Raw genomic sequence first — 22737 nt, 5'->3', positions numbered from 1 at the left:
GAATAGCAATAGCTGGCCAACAGCTGCAATGTTTGCATCCTACCTGTTACTTTTGGTATGTACAACATGATGGGAGTAAATATGTATATTCTTTCCAGCTTACACCCAGCTGTTGCCCACCTATTGCTATTCGATGTCATGAGATTCACTGATGTGAACTTTTGATAATTCATATATTCAATGCTCTCATCTTGCTGAAGTGAGGTTCAATGTGTTAATCGTTCTACCATATGACATTTATCCCATCTTGACGTGATAGTATGCACCCTGAAGATGAAATGAGCACATCTAATCATCCTTGCGTAAAAAAGGCAGAATGGACTGAACTGTGACCATTCAGAAGTTTGACTTGTTCACAAACTGGTTCAGGTTGCTTAGATCCAAATTTGATCTCAGGTCCCCTCTCTTTGCTGGCACTAAAAAGAACCTTGAGCAAGTCTGAATTCTCTTTGGTCTGGCGGGACCTCCTGGATGTCTGTTTTGTCTAGCAGCTTTTGAATCTCCTGAACTTCAGCTTCTCTCTGACTGGGTAGGACATTGGGAAGCTTTCTTCTGTTTGCGGGAATCTGGAAAAATGGTATGAAATAACCTCTGGGTATTATTTTTAGCACTCAAGAATCTTTTGTTATAGAAGCCCAGCTGTCTCGGTGCAAAGACAAACACCCCTGACTGCTGCCAGAGGTGGGCAGTCTGGTAACCCTTCAGGAGTGCTGAAAGAGTCGATCAGAAAAAGATTTTTGGAAACGCTGGTTTTGATGGTCTCCCTTGCTGCTAAGACAGCATCTTCCATTTGAATTCCCCCCTCTGCCTCTGGAGGAGCTGTCCTCATCTGAATCCTGGAAAGGTTCCTTGATTTACAGAACCACCACTTTCTTACCTTCACTTTGATTCCAGGAAAAGGAGAAAGCATATACCTATGGCAGACTGGGTTTTTCCATCATGTCCAGGAAAATGTTTCATTTACAGTAGGGACAACACAGATGTTCCATCAAAGGAAGCATTGATGAAAGAAGACTTGAAAGGCTCTGCAAAGTCATGTAATCACATCCAGACATGGATATGCATGAACTGGCCGCCCATGATGTACCCCCTGCAGCATGGGGCATTAACCTCATAGACGCATTGGAAATGGACAAAAGAGTTGCCAGCTGTGAAGAAGACCTCTTGTAGTCCTCTAAAGACATGGACTACAAGAGGGATTTGGAAAGTTCCTTGTTCGTATCCCTCTGTAACTTTGCGAAGTGTGCAAAATAACTCAGGGACTTCAAGGCAAAGGTCACTGAAGCAAATATCCACTTTCCAAACCTGTTCAATGAACTTGGCTCTCTATTCAGGGGGAGGGGATGGGCAGAGCAACTCTGCTCCACTAGTTGGTTTTTCATAGCTGTCACCACAACCATAGTAAACACAGGGACTCATTTCCTCCAATGTGTCTGGGCATCAGGGAATTGGTTCAACAAAGTCCAGTTCCTTCTATACTTAATGGGAGATTAAAATCGATAAGCTCATCTTCTGGTATAGTTACCCAAGACATAGATAGGCTGGAACCAAAAGCTTCCAGAAAAACTGACTCCTCTGGGGGGTGACTATCTGAAAACCATCCACCTTTCTGCTTAAGAATTTCTATAATATCTCCAAATAAGATAACATCCAGTGGAGATCTGGGGGACCCTTCCCCTTCATTGAAGTCAAAATCTTCAGTGAGAGACTCCAGAGGGGAATCTACATGCCTCATTTTGCATGTTCTCATTCAGGGAACCTCAGTGGGATGATCTGGGAAGGAATCTGAAGAGAGGGGAAGTTCCTCGATGGGGATTGTCTGGATGCTAGATGGTATAGGCTGCCCCTGTGGAGTAGTTCTGATATGATCAGAGCAGAGCTTAGACCTGAAGGAGGAAGACATGAAGGAGAGAGTAATCGAATCTCTTGATAGAGAGAAAGCCCTCTCCACTACCTTGAAGGCAGATGGACTGGGGGAAGCCATGGCAGGTCGGACCAAGGTCGAAATCTCTGAAGCAACCAAGGCCCAACCCTGCCTGGATCTGTACAGGAGGGATTTGGACCCAAACCATCTAGCACCAAAGCTCCAAGGGGCAAGTACTGCTCCAACATTGGAGCAGATACTGGACCCTCTGAAACAGCACTGACACTTTAGCTCCAAGACTCATCCTGATCCAAGGGAGTAGAATGGGAACCAGTCAGGGAAGCCATTGGAGTCAAAGACCTAGCTGTCTTCGGATTCAACACTGACGCTCTCAGGTCTCTCGGATCCAAGTGCTCTAAACCCACAGGACAGACTGGAGAAGGAGAAATCACTACATGTGAAGTGGATGGAGAGCTCATGGATATGATGAGAGACAGAGATGGAATAACCTCCATCTGAATCTGAGCTCAGAGGAATTTCCTCATCATCCTAGCCACACTGACCTTGGAAAGACTTTTGGATGATCTGATGGACGAGGTTGTTGATTGTAGCCTACATTCTCTCCTCAGCATTCTTTGGAGAAATGGGACAGTGGAGTTGAGGAGAGACGGGATCCAATGTAAACCCGGGTGATGGGGTTCTTTGAAGAGACTGACAGTACAAATATAGGATCTGACTTTTTTATTACGAGTGCTTTTTTTTAAAGATTTCACCAATACAACAGATGGATCAGAGGTTGTTGGATCCGAAAGCTTTCTTTTGGTATCTGCTGAGGGCAGATCCAACGTTTTTTTTATTTTGTGAGGAGACTCTGAAGAAGTCAAAGCCTTCAAAGAATGGGTAGGGGATTTATTACAGGACTCCTTGGTCTCCAAAGAAGACTTGGACATTTTGTTGTGGGTGGGTGGGGGGGGGGTTAGCCCATGAAGAGAAGATGAAGTGATGTTCAGTATTCACTCTTTTACTGTATTTTCTGTAGGTTATTTCCCAGTATTTCAGGACACTGCATTGCCAGTCTTGAAATTTCAGTTGGGGTCGTTTTCATTACAACCGAGACAAAACTAGGAGGCTAATGATTTGGAGTTTTCAGAATCCTTCTAACATTACTTTTGGACTACTACCTGATCACCTCTGCAGCCTCTCTGCTTCTATCCAGGTGCTTACAATGACTATTTTCAACTAAACTCCACTGAATTCTTCTTTTAATCCTTTCAGTAGCACTAGCTACTGCTTTGTTAAGCAAACGGGTACTTGTAGTGTTTTGGTTGAGCTCTGTATTGATATTGACAAGCTGCACCTTATTCCCCCCACCCATGACTTCCAAGTTATTCTTACCTTTTTTCTCTCTTCCCCTGCCACAGTGTTTAAACTAGGCTGCATATAAGCTTATTTTACCTCACCCCTCCTCATATTGTTAGTTACATTCCTCCTTCCTTGTTAAAAGTCCATCTAGTAGAGTACCTCCCTAGTCTAAATTCTCCTAATTTCTGCCTATTCCTTTTAACTATAGAACTCAATCACACTTTACTTACCCATTCTCCTGTTCCCACTCAACCACTACATCGCATCTGAAATCCCTCAAATTATAACTTCTGTTAAGCTCTTTGAATTATTCTATTGGTTACTTACCCCATATGGCTCCATTAATTGGCTCTGACTTCTCCGTTCATCCATTATTTATGACCAACTCCTCAGACTCCAACTTTCATCCAATCACGCACCACCTCTCCCACACACTCACAAACCTAACAAAGTGATTAACTCCATCAATACAATGTCCATCACCAACATATTTCCTTAGCTTAATTTTTATTTATTTATTTATTATTTATTTGCAGTTGGTTTACCAGGATAGTCCATTGGGCCAAAAAGAACCCGTTTTCAATGGAGTCCTGGGGAGAAAAGCTCCAGTACAGACAAAATTAGGTACATGCACAAAATTGCTAAATATTTATACAAAATGGTAGATAAAAGTCCTGGGGAGAGAAGCTCCAGCACACACAAAATTAGGTTCATACATAAGATTGCTAGTATTTATACAAAAGTGGTAGATAAAACATTTAAGCTCAAAATTCAAAAACATTCAGAACAATACAAACAGTGAGGATTAATGAGAAGTGAATGAGCTTGGAAATAATGTGAAATACATGACAGAGGAGTTTTGCAGAAGGAACATAAAAGTACCTTATTGAGTGGATACTGAGGGAGCACAAGCTTTGTTAGGTAGAGGTTTGGTACCGTAAGCATATTGGTGGTAAGGATGTCATGTATTTATGAGGGGTGGGAGCAAGAGCAATCCCATTGGGAACTTAGATGTGTGTGAAGATGCTTTTTGAACATGTAGTGGTTAGAGGTGGTACGAATGGATGGTGGGAGTGAGTTCCAGAGACGGGAAAGGTTACAGGATAGTAAGTGTTTACCTGGGGGATAAGATGGTTTATGAATTACCAGTAGGTTTTGATTGTTGGACCTTAAGACTCTATTTGGTAGGTGCATTTTAAAGGCAGAAGACAGGGAGGGACAAAGAGAGGGGTTGAGAATGAGCTTATGAGCTAAGGTCAGCTGTATATAGTTGAGATGATTAGGTAGTTCAAGCCAATTTAGTTTTTGGAGAGAGAAACAGTGGTGGGTGGAGAATCTGTGGCTATTTGCGAATTTGGCAATTTTGTTATAGCAGGAGGAAAGCTGGTTTTTTAGTGAGATCTGAAGATTAGTCAATAATGGAGCCCCATAGAGAAGAGAGGGGATAAGAAAGGAGGAGGCGAGAGTGATTTTGGAGGAGCTAGTAAGATACTGATTCTGACGGTAAAGCATACCTAGTTTTTGATGAGTTTTTTTTAATATTAAATTGTAGATGAGAGTTGAAATTAAGCCGGTTGTCGATTTGAACACCTAGTAGCTTAGCTTCAGATACCAGTTCCAAGGGTGAGTTGTCTTGGCTGGTAATGGAGAAAGAGTTTATGTCGAAGGAAGTGGATTTGGAGGGGGTAAATACCATTAGTTTTGTTTTGGAGGCATTGAGTGCTAAGTGATTTGTTTTCATCCAATCTTCAGTAATTGAGAAGGCTTCCTGAGTGAGTTTTTGGAGTGAAGAGGAAGAGGTGGCAGAGCAGATAATGGTAGAATCATCTGCGTATTGGATGATATTAGCAAATGGAATAGATTTGTGGAAATCATTGATGAATATATTAAAGAGGAGGGGACCAAGAATAGATCCTTGGGGAACTCCAGTGGGGGTACTAAGGAAAGAGGAAGTGGCTTTCTTCCATATTACAGCTTGGTATCTGTTAGATAAATAACTGGAAAACCAATTTATGGAGGAGGGAGAGAGGTTAAGTTGTGACAGTTTGGATAAGAGTAGGCTGTGTGAGATAGTGTCGAAGGCTTTGGAGAGGTCAAGTAATAGGGTAGAGACAATGTGGCTGCGATCGCGAGCTCTGTTTACAATCTCAAGAAAGGACAGGAGGGCTGTCATGGTACTATGATTTGGCCTGAATCCGTGTTGTGTAGGGGTTAAAAGGTTGTTATCTAACAGATGTGGAAGGAGTTGAAGCTGGATGCACTTTTCTAGAATTTTAGATAAGGGGGACAGGATAGCAATAGGGCGGAAGTTGTTGATGTTGCAATTGTTACCTCCTTTATGGAGGGGGATGATAAAAGCTTGCTTCCACAATAGGGGTACCGTGCATTCATGGATGGAGCGGTTAATTAGAATGCTAATGGGATAGGCAATTGCTTCTGCGGCTATGCTTAAGAAGTAAGAGGGGATATTGTCCGGAGCATTGGTGCATGGTTTCAGTTTCTGAAGAAGTTTTTTTATGGTGGAAGTGGGTATAGGTTTAAATGAGAATAGAGAGGAGTGGGGAGAGAGGGGATTTGAGGAAGATATGGGCGAAGAGGGGGTTTGAGTAGTGGAAGAGGTGGAAGATAGACAGTGAGATGATGAGAATGAGGAGACAGAGGTAGTAGGGGGAGGGTTGTTTGTGGGAGAGGGTGGGGATGAATTAGATGATGAGTAGGGGCATGTGAAGGAGGATGCGAGTTTGCTAATAGAGTCAATGAAAAAGGAGTTGAACTGTGTAGCTAGATCTAAGTCTGGGCTATTTGGGTCTGGGGTTGGGGTGTGTGGCTTGCTGGGGTTAAGGAGGGTAGAGATCCCCTTCCAGAATCTTTGAGGGTTAGTTTTGTTGTTGTTTTGGAGTGTGAGGAAGTATTTTTGTCTATCAGAGATTATAAGCTTTTTTACTTTATTACGAAGGGTTTTGTACGCAATATGTTGTTCTGGGGTTTTATTTCTAAGATAGAGTCCCCAAGCTTTATCTCTAAGGCGCATACTTGATAGTGTGGTCTTGGTTAGCCAGGGGGCTGAATTTGTTTTTATTCTTTTTGTTCTTAGTGGGGCTTGGGAATTGAGTATTTCTAAGAAAGTAGAGTTGAAGTGAGTAACTGCATCTTCTAGGGGTAGTGTCTTTAGGCTATTCCAGTTAATTGCTATCAGAGAATATATGAAGGTTGATGGGTTAAAGTTTTTGTCATTGCGAGTAGTAATGTAGTTATGGGTACGGTAAGAGATACAGGGGAGTCGGCGGGTGAAAATAGGCAAGTGATCACCAAGGGGGTCGGGAAGAGTACCACTGTCTGAGAAATAGTGGGGATGTGACACTAGAATCCAGTCAAGGATGGTGCCACAAGAGGGGTTTTTTGATGGGTGTGTTATTGTGTTGATTAGTTGGGAGAAATTATATAGGTTGATATTAAGAGGGTTGGTCGAAGACTGGATGGAGGTCCAGTCGATGTTTACATCTCCTAAGATTATGGTTTCATTACTGATATTGTTTGAGAGCCATGAGAGGATGTTTTCAAGTGTGGAAATGTTGTCACCTGGGGGAATGTAGAGGGATGCTAGACAGATGTGTTTGTGCTTATTAACCTGTAGGAGGCTGAGGAGTACTTCAGCGTTGTTGAACTTTGGAGTAGGTTTGTTATGGGGGTAACTAGCAGGGAAGAAGAATATAGGAGAGCAACTCCACCGCCTTTTTTCTGGGTCCTGTCTTTTCTAATGATAGAATAGCTGGGTGGAGTTATTTCAGAGTCTTTTATAGAGGGTTTTAACCATGTTTCTGAGATAGAAAGTATGTCAGGTTTATTATATGTGAGCCATGCATGGAGGGTAGGGACTTTATTGACAATACTTTGTGAGTTTAGAGAAGTAAATAATATAGCCTTGTGTGGGGAAGGAGAAGTGGAGGGGCCAGGATTTGGATGGATGTCACCAGATAGAAGGCAGTTAAATGAGATGAAAGATTGGGTTAGGAAGGTAATTGAGTAGAGTAGGATAACAATTTGGATCTGTTGTGATGGTCAAGGGGTGTTTAGTTACTATGGGGATAGGGTTACTCTGTGAGGAGAAAACCTTGAATGAGAAGGTTAAAAGTTGTGTTATTGGGTATAGATGGGGAGAAATAGGAGAGTGTAAAGGTGAGAGAGGGGAGTTCAGGTGGTAGGTTGTATGAAAAAGTTGTGAATGGTAAGATGAAGGAGGTTGGGTGAGGTAATAGAGATACGATAATTTAAGAGATAGTAATAGTAAAATAAAGATAGATGGGGTATTTAAATGCATGTTGAAGGTTTCTTGGTGATTAAGTGTTGCAGTTATCTTATATATTTCTTAAGTTTCTGGGCAGTAGGAAGAAGAAATGTTGACAGGTCAAGTGTAATAAAAGGTAAGTAAGAGTGGTGCTAGAGGGAAAGCTTTATAAGTGGGTGTGGGTTTACAATTGATGTGTAGTGTATTAGATTAGCAGTAGGTGTGGTTATAATTTTGTAGTAGGCTGATTGGGGTGTGTCTAGGGAGTTGTGGGTGATTGGTGTAGGGAGGAAGTGGGTGTGGTATCAAGAGGGATATAGCTAGAGGTGCCGGGGGCGGGTGGGAATAGGGGGCAGGGTAGGGGAGCGGAGTGAGCCCGCAGGGCGAACGGAGCGGGGAAGACACCAGGAGAGGATCGAGAGCCAATCAGTCAGTGCTGCATGAATAAGGTTATACAGGAAGGTAAGTTCAAGCAGGGTAAGAAGGGTTCTATAGTTAAATGGGTAAAGTGGGCAAAGTAAATGTAGAGAAAAGCAGAAATGAATGAAGAAAAGTAATGATAATGAGGTGAGGACACCCTCTAGTGGTCAAATGCAGAAGTGCACTGGCCCACTAGGCAGGTCTTGGGACTGGATAGGATGGAGTAGGGAAGAGCTGGAAAACTCAGATAAGATGGGAGAGAGACAGGAGAGGAAGAAATAAGAAGGGTAGGCTGCTGTTTGTCCTGGCAGGGAGATAGCTTACAAAACCTAACAAATAGGCGATTAACAGTTATAGAGGCCCAAGTATCAACAGGTGCACATACTTTCTAATTTCCACTGGGGGACTCTGTTCCAATTTCCAAGGTGGGATTAAGGTAGCAGAGCAAGTATTTTCCTATGCAAAAGTATGGATAGAGTAGGTGACTTTTGCTGTGTTTGTATCCACCCAGGCGAGGTCCCAAAGGAAAATACAGGGCAAAAGCTGGAGGTAGGAGGTAGAGAAGAGTAGAGTTAGTGACAAAAATAATAGTAAGAACACTTTAATACTGCCCATTACACTCCTTAGTACCCTTATTTACTTTACACAACTCTCTTATGCGTCTTACACCCTTCCACAATATACCTCTAACTACCAACATACTACATCATCCACCTCATCTATAACCCATGAACTCTACCCATCAAACATAACCCTCTTATATAAACAAAGTACTACCTATCATACCCTCTTCTGACTTACCATACCCTCCACTCCTTAACAAATACTCTACCCATCTCCTCTCAAACTCCCCCTCCACATTAGACTTTATCACCCACATACTAGATCATATCTCTCTCTTTCTGGCGACATTCACCCCAATCCCGGGCCCACCAACCACTCATCCATCTCCTCTCCTCCTACATCATCCCCTCGCACCACCAAGAGAATTCACATTAGCACAATTAACTCCCAAAGTCTCCGTAACAAAACTTCTAACCTACAAGCCTGGCTTACCCACAACCAGCCAGACACAGTTGCCATCTCAGAAACTTAGCTGAAACCACATATAAGATAATGAAATCCTGCCACCTGGCTACCACATGATTTGTAATAAAAGGCCTGACAAAAAAGGAGCTGGTGTAGCCATAATCTACTCTTCCACCTACTCAGTCACCCCATATAATACTCCCACTCCAAAATTTGCCAACTCTGAATTTACCAGAGCTCTCTTAAAATTGAACAAAGACAAGTCTATATGCATAGCTGCTCTTTACATCCCTCCAGGTAATAACATCCCAAAAGTAGAAGACATTCTCTCCTGGTTCTCCTCTAACATTAAAAATGAAACCTTCATCCTAGGCTACGTAAACATTAACTGGGCCACCATTAACTCTCAATCCCCTACCCAAACAATCAACCTCTAACTTCACCCAGCTAATAAACTCCCCCACCAGGCCAAACAAAGATGGAACCACCAGCTCCATCACTGACTGGATCCTAGTGTCTCATCCAAATCTAATCTCAAATTAAGGCATCCTTTCTGACCCCCCTCAGTGACCATATATCAGCCTTTGCTGACCGGTACCCCTTCCCCCTTCATAAACAACATCACTACATTCAAACCCAAAGCCTGTCCAGCTTCAACCCACAAACATTTTCCGACTGCCTAAAACTAACTGACTGGACTCCTTTAAGAACTCTGCCCCTTGACAACGCCATCAACTACTTTAATGAAACTTTTCTGTACCTACTCAATAACCTTGCCCCTCTCGGGACCAAAAGAGTTAAAGCTATAAATTCTCCCTGGCTATCTAAGGAAACTAAACAGATCACGCTCCTAAGAGACAAAAAGTGGAAACAATACCAAAGAAATAAGCAACCCAATACCCTATTAGAATTTAAACAACTCTGCAACTCCATAAAAAAACTAATAACCAGAGACCGCAAAACATATTAATTTAAGCTTCACTCTGAAGATACTAACAACCCTAGAAAATTCTGGAATACTATATCCTCCCCCCTTCACCCAGCAGTAAAGATAACCCATGCCCAAATCCTAACTGCTCTGATCAAGAAACAGCCTCTCTAACACCTTCATTGTGGAATGTATAGTCAAACTTACTGCTAGCTTCGCCAGTTCCCCTCCAATATTTTGCCCTCTCCCCATACCACCCCACTGATCTCAAAACACATACCCCTTCCTTCAGCCTCAATCCTGTGCCCACACACACAAAACTCCTCCTCTAACTGAAACCATGCTCCGACGCACCAGATAATTTACCGGCATCCTTCCTCAAACTATCTGCCAAGAGCATAACCTTCCCAATCTCCATCATACACTTACTTTGGAGACAAGTATTCATCATCCCACTCAATAAAGGTGGTAAAAACACCGACACCACTAATTTCCATCCTACTGCCATACTTTTCCCACTCTCAAAAGTCCTGGAAAAATGTATTCACTCACAACTACTGCTTTAACACAAAACAACCTCCTAACCCCCACACAACATGAATTCCATCCTGGCTACAGCATAACTGCATTCCTTTCCTTCCTCAAGTCCATTAACCATGCTCATGACTTCAGCAAAATCAGATCAACCCTGTCCCTGGGCCTTTCCAAAGCCTTCGACACAGTCTCTCATCCTATACACCTATCACAACTCTCCTCCCTCAATCTCCCCCTTCCACCATAGCTTGGTACACCAGTTACCTCTCCAAAAGACAACAAGCTGCTAAATGGAAACATTCCACCTCTTCCTTTTTATACACCCCTACTGGGGTACCCCCCCAAGGTTCTGTCCTTAGCCCCTTACTTTTCAATATATTCATCAACAACTTTCACCACTCCATCTCCAATTGTACACTAATCCAGTATGCAGATGATTCAACAATCATCTGCTCAGCTGACACCCTTTCCAACCTACTGCAGATAACCCAGTCAGCTTTCTCAAATACTGAAACCTGGATGCAAAACAACCACCTAGCCCTTAACGCCAATAAAACCAAATTAATGATTTTGTTCCTCATCTAAACACTCCCCCATTGATAAAAACTCCTTCAAGATCATAAGCCAGAATAACACCCCCACTGATACTGTTCCCTCACAACAAACTGTTTGGTGTCACTATTGACTAACATCTAAAATTCGATATCCACATCCAAACTAACATAAAAAAACCCCACAAAAAAATTACGACTCTTATATAGGCATAATCATTATCTCACCCCCTTCACCAGAAAAAACATTGCCTCCACATACCTTCCCCCCTCCCTAATGTATGGCATTCCTCTGTTCTCGAATCTTCAGCTCAGCCTTCAAACTAAAATAGAAGCCTGCTACAGCAAAATCTACAAATTCGCCATCAACTCTAGGAACTCATCCCATCACTCCAATGGCTTGAGCTTCCCAACTATCTGAACCTCCTTAAACTCACCACTGCCCATAAAGCTCATATTTAACCCATCCTCCTGTCTCTCTTGCGCCTTCTTGACCCCCTATATTCCTAATCACTCATTTAGATCAGAAAATCAGAGTCTGCTCAAGCTCTACAAAGCTTTACTGCCACCTGGACACTCTCTGCTATCCTGCTCCTTAGCTAAACTATGGAACTCTCTTCCTCCCTCCCTTAGAAATACTTATAACCACTCTAACTTTAAATCCCTCCTCCATTCCTACCTATCTTAAAAGTGGGAAGGCCCTTGCTCCTCCCCCACACAGGAACCTCCTATATGAAAACCCACCTTCTAACTCTGTGCATCATCTCTGCACGCCCATCATTTGCCCTTCTACTCCTCCTTAACCTCCAAATTTTAATAGTTTATTTCCAACAATTTCTCGTCCTGAATTGTAATTCACTGTTAATGACTCAGACAGTACATTTGCCAGATTGTATTATTACTGCAGAATGTAGAAATTTTTTTTTTTTTTTTACTGTAGAATGCTGCATAAAGCTGTATGACTTCTTTGCTTTGTATATGCTAATAACTTTGTCATTGTTACTGGAGATATTCTCCCTAGGCCTCCACTGAAAAAGGTCTCTTTAGGCCAGTGGACTTCCCTGGTCATCAAACAAATAAATAAATAAATGAAAGAAATGGGGTCAAACCACTTTGTCCGAGGCACTTCTGCTCACTAAATTTTGAAACTATCTAGTCTAATCCCTTTCTTCATAAAATTTGAGCAGAAGTTGCATAAAAGCCGTGCCTATGCTTAACAAAATTCACTACAATTCTTTGCCATTCTTTGTTCCAGTATGTGCCAAGAAAAAATTCTGCTTCTCGTCTTGACTACAGTGGCTATTCTTTCCTCAGTCTGGACTTTTCTGACTATCCTTCCTACTTCCTTCTGCTTAACTGACACTGTTTTCTGAATTCCTTCTGCAGTGTTTCCTTAGATTTCCTGTATTCTGCATGTTTCCCTAACTTTTGAAGGATATATATATATGTATGTATATATATATATATATATATATATATATATATATATATATATATATACACACACACACACACACACACACACACATATAAAATATAAGCACAACAAAGAAAATGTCTGCAACCTTTTCAAGCAGCTCAGGTTTTCAAGCATATTTAGTCAATGAAGCTGTTTACATGGGTTTGTTTTAAGGCTACTAATGTAACACAGAATTCATTAGTGACAACGAACATTTAAGGTATAAAGTGGGGGAATGGTTTCTCTGCACTACATGTACCACTTACAATTAAACAACCTACAGAATTGAGGTGTTGTGCTAAATCAGACACACACTTGTCAAAGATTAAATTGTCCGCCACTGTTGTTAAACCTTTAAATGTACAGTTTTTTATTTGACTACATTTTTAATCATAACACGCACTTTTTTAAATGTAGTATAATAATATTGCCCTTACATTAAAAAAGAAGCCTTTACTATAGTACCAGGTATGTATTTTTGTTGGAGAAATTTATTTTTTTTTTAAATAATTGTATTACCAAGCTTGCAATCATTGGCATATCTGGTTACCCAGAATACATGTTATACTTTTGAATCTTAGAAAAAAAAATAGTCTAGAAAGATACAACTCTGAAAAAGAAGAGCTCTGTAGGATACCAATGGTAGCCATCATCAGAAGTGAAAGGTACCCCCCCCCCCCACACACACACACACAATTCAACATGTTGCATCATGTTGCTGGTATGTTTAAACCACTATAGTATTCTGAAATGAAAAATAATTTAACATATTTGCATTTGTGAATGGAGAGCTGTGCTGAATGCTATAGTAAGGTCATGATAATCAATACACACTGTCAGTCCATAGAGTGCTACTGTTAACCATGCAAAAACTGCTACAAGATTTGAAAGGCAAAACCTCTCCTAAAGAAACCCACACTATACCAAATCAAACAGAAGCAGGTCCCCTGTATAATTCTTGCCAAGTTCTATTATAACTATCCCCATGATTTTACATAAAATATTCATTAATCTGATGGGCCTAAAATCATTTGAGTCTGAAATTGCCCCTTTCTCCCACCTTTTGTGAGTTTATACCATTACAGTCTGCCAACAGATTAATAAGATACCCACATATTACGGGGCAGTAGGATTCACAGTCTGTCTTTTATGAAAGGCGCATAGAAATTAGTGCCTGGAATCTGCGACTGCTATTAGTGTAATTCATGTAAAGGACTGCACAAATGACAGCCCATGACTTATGGGCATATTGTGAATACATAACATTACTTGTCAGTATACCATACAGGCCTATATTATACAGAGTTGAGAAGGACTGCTTCCTCCAGAAGCAGCAGGGAGGACACGTCATGACAGACTGTGCCCAGTGAATAAAAGATGTTATTTGTTAGGTTTCCATCCATTATTAACACACGTTACAAGGCAAGTTTGAAATCTGCATCCAGATGGGATTAGGGAAGGAATGTCGGTTATCAAGTGTGACAGGGCTACATAAACATGGATCTAAACACACACAGCCATGTGTACACGCATGCACATGTGCACGTATCATCTTCTAAACAAGACAAACACACACAAACAGAACTATGACGGCTACAAACAGCCAGCAAATACATGTGGTACTGCATACTATGTGCACTGCATTTTAACTGCACTGTGTACATGTTACATTTCTATTATACTTGCTAATGGCAAATAACTAGCTCGTGCTGTGTGTTCTGGATGGAACAGGTACTGTGGCCAACACTTTAAGCTGTAGACATGCACCATACAAACTGCCTGCAGCCTGATCTCGTGGAGAGCAACTCAAACCAGTTTTGGTCTTATTGCATATGCATGCATACCAGCATTCATTTTGGATGGGTGAGCTTTAACTGGCTTAAGTGCTAAACTCCATCCATTCTTACTATTAGCAATTTCCACGAGTATTACAGTTAAACTGACAAGCAGGCTAGTTTGCATGTCTGGTTTTGTATATATGCCACACTGCAATATTGGTGCTTGCTTCACTGAATGCAAATATTTTCAAATGTTCTGTATTGTACAAAGCATGTGACATTACATACGTGCTTCACGTAGCACATGGAAGAATCCACAAGTGTGACTCAGATGTGTCATAACTGATGACAGACTAAGGTGTCAAAGAAGCCAGTTTGTACAACAGGAGAAAGTGATCAACCCCAGATTGCCCATCCTAAATGAGAAGACAGCTCTGTCTGCCAACATTATGTACTGCTTGCCCCTGGCAAGCCAGGTCAATGGCTGCTTAACAGTCCTCATATAATTACCCTGTTCTTTGACACACAGCCTACCCCCTACACTACCCCCCCCCCAAAAAAAAATAGCCACATTCTGTGTACACTTCCAATACTTAATTATGAAGACACTGAAAATGTAATGCCTTGTAATACATTTCAGCTTGCTACCATCATACATGGGCATAGCTGTCCTCCAGCAAAGCCCTTAAATAAAGAGCAAGTAATGTCCCTCTGATTTCACATGGTTTTCCTCATCACAAAACATGCTAATAATTACCGTGTTCTGACTGCCTGACTTTCAGAAGTCTAACTGGACTAATTAAACTTGAAGAATGGTTATACAATGTACTTAAATACTCCCCACAAATAAACATATGCTGCCCCATCTAATTAATCAGCACTGCTAATTGTCTAGCAGTGATTAAACATTTTTCTAAACACAATCTTCCTCCCTACCTTCCACACTTACCATCACCCTTGAATTCAATTTATTTCATTGGTAAGATTAATGTACTATGAAGTAACTATAGCGAGAAATAACTAACTGAAATGTCCCAAAGGTAGGAATTTTTTTTTTTTTTTTATGAGAAACAAGTTCTCAGCACCTGCTGTTCTGGGCACTGTCACCAGTTCCAGGATAACTCAGAATCCATGGCTGAAAAGTTAATCTATGCCTGCTTTTAAGACTAATGGCATTTATGAAATTTAATTGCTAGCTCTTTTTACCTCTTTTTCTGTTGTGTATCTTATGAATTCTGATATCATCCAGAGTTAAAAGTATAATAGAAAATACAGGTCAACTGAGTGACAACACAATTTACATCATGTCAATACCCACGCTCATGCTGTACCATCCTTGTCAAGAGATTGAGAGGGGTAGCTTTTCAAAATTTACCTGTAAATGTATGTCTTCTTGAATGGCAATTGTGATTTTGGTAGCTATTATTAAATAACTTACTGGCAGTGTCCTGAGCAGATTTATGTGGGTTAGTAAAGACAGTTTTCCAGTCTGTTGCTGTTAAGTGCATCATTTACTGCATTACAATTAAACACCGGTAAAGCCTAAGAAGGATGACTTAAATTTTGGAGTTTAACTTTATTGTTAAAATACAAATGACTATGTTAGCTACAGAAGGTATAACTATGGATAGGAAACAAAGATACTAGATTTGTCAGTGTGCTAGGTAAGATATCATGACCTCTAAATGGATATTGTACTGCTTAATTTAAATTGTTTTGATTAACACGGTCATTTAACAGTTTGTCATATTTAATGTTGAGTGGTTTAATCAATATGGGTTTGAGTACTTCAAATTCCCAGACAGATTTTATTTTTTCTTGTTTTACATTCTGGAGTTTAGAACTAGGTTCATAAGAGGTTACTAGGCTAATGGCCCAAGGGACTTTACAAGCCTAGCTAACCGTGTAAAAACCAGAGTACCCTTATTGACCATAGTTAAATGGTCATTGTTAGCAGAGCAGTTCTATGATCAGCACCAACTGCCCTGTCCAAGAGGGACACAGATGCCTCCCCCAGAGTGAATTTACGGTCGCCGATCCAGTTGTCAAGGTTGCGCTTAAATAGGTCATTGAGCAGTTCTGCTTCACATGGAACAGAAACTTATTCCAGAGGAGCGACAATCTCTGGGAGATGTCTCTGTCTCTCCAGCTTGTTCTGTTAATATCACAGGCTAGGTTGAGATCCCTGGAGCGAGTTATTCTTGTGCCATTTGATTTGCGGATGTGCAGTATTTCCATTAGGGCAGGGTCAGAGACTAACGCTGTAGGCCAGACACAGGTCACCTCTCAGCAGCCTAAATGATACAGAGTGCACTGACAGGGCTTTCAGTCTTTTCATGTAGATCACGTTTTGGACACGCTGAATTCCCAAATATTTATACACTCCCTCATGCTCAAGTTCTTTTATATCACATTCCTGTCCCAAACTGATGTTTTCTTGATGCTGCAGCTTTCCTGATATAAAGGTTGCTTTTGCACATTTATCAAGACCAAATGGCATTCTTGTATCATCTGAAAAGGTTTTGACCACTTGCAGTTGTGCTTTCAGTTCCTCATTTGATGAACTATACACTTTTAAATCATCTACAAAAAGAAGATAAGAAATCTTTACACATTGTTTTTCTGGGAGCCAAACTGTAGCCATGATCAAATCTGTTAAGTAGGCAACTTAATGAGTTATGGGCAAGCCAAAAGAGCAGCGGTAAAAGTCACCCTGGAATATCTCCCTTTGAATTTTTATCCCTGGAGTAATACTTTGTCCTTTATCATGGCTTAACTGCAAAGTGGTTTGCCAGTGTTTCATGATCGCTGTAATGTAATCTATCAATGTAGGGTAATGTAATCTATCAATGTAGGGTGTATCTTGCACATTTTTAAGCACTCTTTTATCCATGAATGTGGGATACTCTCAAATGCTTTTTTGTAGTCTACTCATGCCATACTTAGATTCTTCCCAGTTTTACAGTTCTCCACTATGACTTTATTTACCAACACATGACCCTTTGTTCCATATGACTCTTATCCTTTTATTCTATTGCCATGATTGAGTTTTCCTCTAAAACGTCTATGAACTCTGTCAGCATCAATTCCAGTGTATAGGTCATATGTCGTCGGAAGGAGAGTTACTGGTCTACAGATTTTTGGATAGCTTGCAGGTTAACTCTTAAGTAGGAGCATTGTTTTTCCTACTGTTAACCAGGCCGGTGTCTGTTCGGTGTGCACATATAAATAGTTCTTACTCATGGCTAAATCTTCATGTAAAGATGTTAATACTTTTAGGCCTAAATTAGGTACTGCATCTGGGCCTGGGGGGTTTCTAAATTTGGCGTTTTCTTAACTGTTTCAATTTCTCTTCTGGTCATTACTTCATCCCATTTCATATCCTGTACATTTGAACTTCTTATTCTTTCCTTTACTTCGTCTATCCATTTAGTCTTTGTTATGTTCTACTGGATCTTCATAGATATTAGTCTAAAATGCATCTATTTCTGCCTTTTTTGGTGGTGTTTCAATTCCCTTTGCCTTGTTTTCCCATTCTATATAAAATTTTTTGGATCATCAATAAACTGCTTATGTTGTACTTTTCCTTTATATTTATCTGCATATCTTCTACTTATTTTTCTGCCTGGGCTGATATTTTTAGTTTATTATTTGTGATCGTTTCAGAACAGATCAGTATCTGTTGTGCACTGTGCATTGCTTGTATCATGTCGATCTTTCTGAGTATTTTTGTTGATATGTTCCCTCTTCTGTACTCTGACACTTCTTATCTTAATTGTTTTATAGTTCTCTGTAGGATACTTACATGATGGCATTCCAGTTCTCCTCTCCCCTTCCTTTCCCTTGCTACCCTGTGTTTTTGTGGCAAGACTGTTACTAATTTAGCTGCAGAGTGGTATATCCTGTTTACTTCTGTTATACTGCATGGATCTCTATGGACAGTCGTAATTACTGTGTTCATTTGTTTTATCAAACTTCTAACTTTTGGGGTTTTATTGACTTTCTGTAGTCTATTTCTTTCATTGATCTTAATATGTCTGTCCGTCTCTATTAAAAAAAGCAAATATTCTCTTAGATCATTTTCTTTTAAACTGAAGGCACATTCTTTGTTCTCCATTTGTTGTGGGCATTCTACTGAAACTTTCAGAACATCTTCCTGTGCCACATTCATTTCAGTTTCATACTGTGTCATCCATTTCGCTTTCATGTGAGAACTCACTGGCCAATCACTTCACAACATTGATTGTGTCAGAGTTACCACAGGGTCCTGTACCTACCCTTGCTGTGCAACTCCAATGGAGCATGTGTACTGGTTTCCTATTGAAGGCTCCAAAGTATCTTCATATGGCAACTGATCAGATATTTCTCACTCCTCTAGTTTCTCCTTAATTTGGGGATACATTGCTTTATCCTGCTGTGGTGTCCTGAATAACATTTTCTACACTAAATCCTTAACTTTGCAGGTAATCCATAACCTCAGTTTTTATTTCTTTAACTTCTCCATTATTAATCCTCTTTTCTACTTTTCCTGTTTGTTTTCTTATTTTTTGTATTGTAACATTTTCCATGTCCGGATGCCTTTGCCTATATTTCTCTTCAAATATCTTTGGTGCTGCTCTTTTTGTAGTGATTAGTTTTGCTTTCTCTTTTGCATAAATATTACACCATTTTAAATGTATTTTTCTTTCCCATGTTAATATTTCTTCTTCTGCAGATGTCTCCTGATCCTCCTGTTTCTCCTTACATTGTGGACTCGTTCCATCATGCTGGGATATAACCTGTGTTAGACTTTCTACACTAAATCCTTCACTTTGCAAGTATTCCATAACTTCAACTTCTATTTTTTTTTAACTTCTACTTTACTAATCTTCTGTTCTACGTTCCCTCTTTGTGATCTTATTTTTTTACTGTAAAATTTTCCATATCTGAATGCCTTTGCCTGTATTTCTCTTCGAATATCTTTGCGGCTGACCTTTTATTGTTCAATAGTTTGGCTTTCTCCTTTGCATAAAATATTGCAACATATCAGATCTCGCTTTTTTTTTCCGTGTCCATATTACTTTTTTATACTTTTCAAAAATCTATAGATTTTGTTCTTTACATTTTCGCACTTCCTCAGATGCTTCTTTTTCCAAATGGATCAAGATTTCTTGGTCTACATAATGTTTTACATAAATCTGTTGTATTAATAAACACAAATTTTTAGTTGAGGTTTGACAGTTTTTCTTGTGGAAGTATTTTACTTTCCTCTAATTTCTCTCAATGTTTTGGTATATTTTCTGTCTGGGCTTCTTGCAAAATGTTAACAATACATAATTTCTTTCTTATCCTCAATAGTCCACTCTGTCATCCTTATGGCTCTTGTTTGGCCTATTAGTTTTTGTGGACTGCTACTTCCTTTTACAAAAGGGGGGCCCATCCTCCCCCTGGGTCTGGCCTAGTCCTATTGGAATGTTTTCATGTCCTGAGCATTCTACTCTGTCATTTTTTCTAGTCCTGGCAGTAGTGCACTTACCAAGATTGGGGACTTTTTTATCCTGGGTCTTGTGCACCCATCTCTCTTTTATTTTTAACCTACTTCTGTCCATTATACATCCTATATAAAATACAGCCTATACTTCAGTGCCATCTTGGTGAGATTTTGTGAAAAACAGGGTCCACCTCATGAAGGTACTCACCAAGACCTGAGGAGGAATTAAGTTGGAGCACAACTACTCTCCTTTTCTTGCTTACTTCTCTCTCCATTCAGTTCATGTGTTGGTTCAGCAACAGTCTCAGAATCAGGTCGGGAGCTCAACTCTAGTATCTCTCCTGTGGCCTTGGGAACGGACCATCCCTGGGTAGAGAATAAAAGTAGTAAGTAAAAGATTCAGCTTGAAGTACGGTTGGATCCTGACATGATGACGAGTACTCTTCAAGATGCAAGAACTCTGAGAAAGGCCTCGAAGACTGAGCTCGAAACCAGATCTGAGGCACCCTCCCGCAAAATGGGAATCAAGAAATTCCCTCTGGACCTGACTTCAGCTGAACCAAATATCAATCTCAGAGCTGTAAAAACTGCAAATGAGCCCCAAGGGTCCTCTACTAGCTCTAAGATAAACAACTGCATTGAAAAAAATGCACTAGTATGTAAGACTACCTTAACTAAACTAACAATTATCGCTAAACTATACCATGAAAAGGGTACAGAAGACTGCAAATACACGTACCATTCAACCACAAATGCCACAAGGTCAGAGTCCCTGAGAAACAATATTGTAATCAGGGTGGATGGCAGGGGATTATGGGAAAGTGAGGAGTCAGCGCACTGGATCCATGTTTTTAATGGTGCCCAGACAGGATACAAGTTTGGATCCGAGACCCCACCAGTGAGCAAAACAAAAATGGACAATATCGTATCAATATACTTCCCATCACTCCTGTATTTTGCAAGATTTATTCACTATCCCTACGATAAGACAAGCATCTTTCCTTTCCTTCATTTGCCCTCACCCGAGATCTAACCTGACAAGATGAAGTCCTTTAAAGAAAGGTTTCCTTTTGTTATGCAGATTCACACCACTCTCTCACGTGTTTCTAGCCCCCAGAATGAGCTTCTGTTGAGGCAGCCTCCAACCTTGCTTTTCACTAACTTTCTGACTTGAACTCCAAAATGAATCTAGATCACCAATATCGCAGACAGCGACCAGATATGTTCCCCTGGACCTGCAGGCACTTGCAGTGTAAATGGCATAGGTAGTGGAAAAAATCAGGATGGTAAAAATATATCAGCTATGGCAAAAATACCTATATTTGCCCTCTAAATGAAGCCACTAGCAGGATACTGTGAATGTTTTACACAGTCTGTTTTCAATGTCATTCTCGCTCTCGTGTAGTAACTGACATTTACAAACACAGCCCAAAACAATAAATTTGTACGACTCGGAAAGAAGACACTGTTAGTCTGGAACGAGCTCCATAATAAAATTACTGACATATCTTAATAAAGATGGCAATGACCTACCTAAGCTTCTGTTTAACAAAGCTGACAGATGCAGAAACCATATAACTCATGACACTTCACTGGTGAGCATCGCCTTTCAGTAAAGAACAATCCAAGGCCATGACAGATTACAACACAACTGTAGAAATTTTATTTGACAAAAGTTACTATTATGTGGGAAAGACAACTTGTCAGTGAGCATCTCCCAAAGGACACCACCAAGCATTACTGCAACAGAGAATACATTTAGCTGCATATGTTAATTCTGTTAAGATCAAGTACTTGTAATTACAAAGCAAATTACAACTTGTCCCAAAGGGGATGGCCCTGACTAGTTTTCTCTGTGACTGCAAAGCATCTTGGCAGATGAATTTATCTGGCTCTATTTCATCAAGATAGAAGGGTCTTCTTTACACTTTCCTGCAGGGATTCTTACTTTATATTTACCTGTGTAGGGATGTATTTTATACTTTCTTTGCTCAACTGTACAAAATATCTTATAAATGTGAATTATCCTAAAATCTGATAACCTTTACTATTTTAATTAGCTCTGCTATTCTTTTATCTTCTGTTAATATCTGCTGCCTACATATTTTTTATTTTATGTTTGTACACACATGTATTTTAGAATATTAACTATACCATTTATAATATAATCATGTGTACATAATATTACATCATGAATGGGCAACATATTCAATGACAGACATGCAAAAAATTGACAAAAACAAGTCAATGATTCGTAATACTGACAACACATTGCCAAAATGTACATTAAAAAAGGAAACCAGTTTTCTTTTCTGACACTAAGCAGAACCCTGCGAAAATTCAGTTCAAACCTGTCTGAATAGTGGTAACATGATGGGGAATTATTATTTTTTTTTTGGGGGGGGTTGTTTAAATAAGGAGAATGTTTAGGATTACCACCCGTTACTAAGGTGGGCAGGTGAATAGGGGGGCTGACCTCTGAATCCTTCATAATACATACTAACCTTGAAACTTACTTTTTAACAAAACTTTTCCTTAACATTACCAATATATATATAACACAGCATGAACACTCACTCAGCACTCGTAAACACAGATACACACGCACACACTTACCCACATAACACTAAACCTATACCCTTAATTAAAATTAACCTTAACCATGACACACACACACAGTGATACAGTAAACCTGTCCCCTTTACCTAACCCCTATGTAATCCTAAAACATACATACAAAAGCACAGCAAGCACATCTCAGCCCTCCCACAATCCACTCATCTTTGTCAGCCAACCTGGAAATCACCCAGTCCACCATTTGCGTAAACTATGCTTCACACAAAAAGTATTACAGTTCACTTTATCGAAAAATAGGTTCTTGACCAAAGAAGATTGTAACCATATGACTATATGTAAATATGGGTGTCATTCAGATGCTCAAATAGTACATTTATCACACAGAAAAAAGCCAGTACAGCTGATCACATGTTTTTTCTGTACAAGATCACAAACAGTGGTGAGAGTGGAACTTGCCCTTACCCCACCATAAAGCTGAAA

The 22737-nt window shown here is 40.1% G+C and overlaps 1 protein-coding gene across 2 annotated transcripts in view; it reads right to left on the bottom strand.

Annotated features, from left to right (window-relative positions):
* PLCH1 (phospholipase C eta 1) overlaps positions 1-22737 on the bottom strand; it is a 3453772-nt gene that overhangs the window by 2448298 nt on the left and 982737 nt on the right. The window lies entirely within an intron of this gene.

Source organism: Protopterus annectens, chromosome 4.part1, assembly GCF_019279795.1.
Source record: "Protopterus annectens isolate FY-2018-M chromosome 4.part1, PAN1.0, whole genome shotgun sequence".
NCBI classification, from domain to species: Eukaryota; Metazoa; Chordata; order Ceratodontiformes; family Protopteridae; genus Protopterus; species Protopterus annectens.
Note: the sequence above shows the minus strand (reverse complement) of the source record. Positions and strands in the feature narration are given on the sequence as shown.